Source organism: Pundamilia nyererei, unplaced genomic scaffold (genome assembly GCF_000239375.1).
Source record: "Pundamilia nyererei isolate P.nyererei 1_Seehausen unplaced genomic scaffold, PunNye1.0 scaffold00394, whole genome shotgun sequence".
Classification (NCBI taxonomy): Eukaryota; Metazoa; Chordata; class Actinopteri; order Cichliformes; family Cichlidae; genus Pundamilia; species Pundamilia nyererei.
Genome location: NW_005187795.1, coordinates 30,750 through 32,676, shown reverse-complemented (window position 1 = coordinate 32,676; position 1,927 = coordinate 30,750). Strand labels below are relative to the sequence as shown.

Genomic DNA, 1,927 nt, shown 5'->3' with positions numbered 1-1,927 from the left:
TTGGATGGACCCTGGTTGGATGGACCCTGGTTCTGAATTCTGTTTCCTGTTTGATCAAAATCCAAGTTAAAGAATCAAACATGAAAGCGGCTGAAGGTTTCTTATTCTTTGTTCCCCCTTTTTCTAATATCATCTGACTCCCTCCTCACCCCCTCACCTTCCTCTAATATCATTTACTCTCTCCCCTGATCCCTCCCCCACCTCCATTCCTCCATCCTCTGCTCCATTAAATCTTTATTTTCTCCCTCTCTGTCACCTGGATTGAATGTTTCTGCACCAAATCCTCCATTTCCTCTCCTCCCCCTCCCCTCATCATCACTTTAACTCCTTCTCTCTCCCCCCTGGGAAATAAACTGCCGTCAGTTCAGTGTGGGGGAGGAGAGGCAGGAAGCCTGTATGATCATGTTAAGACGGACTGAAGACGTGCGATAACTGTCACCAGCATCACTGACAGAAAGCAGAGAAACCATGCTGATTATAAAACTGAAATTGTGCTGGCTTTAACCTTTTTAATCCAAATGTAAGGTAAACGTACCTTTTTTAAAAATCTACCAGATTTCACAAACAGCAGATCGAACACTGCAAACACAACAGATCGCCACTCAGACTTTTACGTTGTGTCAGGTCACATGACCTCTGTCCTTCTTTTTTCTTCTGTTAGTCTTTGATATCAAACTTTTTATGTCCTCTTTTTTCCTTCAGCCACAGCGACTGTTTCGGGGAAAACAACAGTAACTGCCTCGGTGCTGGTGCTGTGCAATACTGCAAATTTTGGTATTGATCTGATGCCAAGTAATTTAAGAGCAGTATTGCCGATAGCAATACTGATACCGATACTTTTTGCCAATTCAGGGAGCTTATGTAGGGGAGTGTCATGATTTATGAACCCCAGCACAACAGTGTTGTGTTTTAACCATCCACACTAATTAGTTAACAAAGTTTTCTTATGTATTGATACCGTTTGTTTGGAGACCTGGGATGTAAATGTGCCTGGGACTTGCATCTGTTGTTTGAATGTGTTATAGGCTTAATTGACATGGTGATATTTTTCCATTTAAAAAACAAAGTTAACAAAATGTATTTAACACAGTTCAGTGTGATACAGTGAGGTTAGGTTAACTGGTGATTCTAAATTGCCCATAAGTGTGAATGATTGGCTGTCTCTCTGTGTTAGCCCTCCGAGAGTCTGGCAACCTGTCCAGGCTGTGCCCCGCCTCTCTCCCTACGACAGCTGGGATAGGCTCCAGCATGATGGTCAGTGTGTTGAATATTTGATGGACTCCTGATGGGGTGAGTGGGAGGAGGAAGAGGAGCTGATTGTGTTGAACAAGCTTCAGCATCATCACAAAAACTGCAGCTTGAAATCTTCACTCACCATCAGTCCATCACCCACCCATGTACATCCATCCATCATCCATCCACCCATCATCTATTCATCATCCACCATTCATTACTGCATTTTCATGGTGAACACCTTCCACTGCTGTGAGTAAAGCTCTAGAAATCCACTTTGAAACCAGTGTAAACACAGTCAGAATCTGCCTTAGAGTCTGTCTGTTTGTAGGGCTCCTTCAGGTTCACTCTGATCCACAGAGGTTTGTCTGAACATGAGTGGGAAACTTCAGGCAGGAGCTCCTCACAGCAAGTTCAGTTGCTCTGATCTGGGTCCTGATGATGTCATTGGAACAGTCAATCACTGGGCGACCTCTCTCTACAGGTCGTCTTTTAGCCATAACACCTTTTTTTAAGAAGGAAACCTGACTATTTATCCTGCACGGATCATTGGGGCGATCGTGGCTCAAGAGTTGGTAGTTTGTCTTGTAATCGGAAGGTTGCCGGTTCGAGCCCCAGCTTGGACAGTCTCGGTCGTTGTGTCCTTGGGCAAGACACTTCACCCGTTGCCTACTGGTGGTGGTCAGAGGGCCCG

General features: G+C 44.7%; 1 protein-coding gene across 2 annotated transcripts in view; it reads left to right on the top strand.

Annotated features, from left to right (window-relative positions):
- Positions 1 to 1,927, top strand: part of samd14 (sterile alpha motif domain containing 14) — a 15,175-nt gene that overhangs the window by 3,849 nt on the left and 9,399 nt on the right. The window lies entirely within an intron of this gene.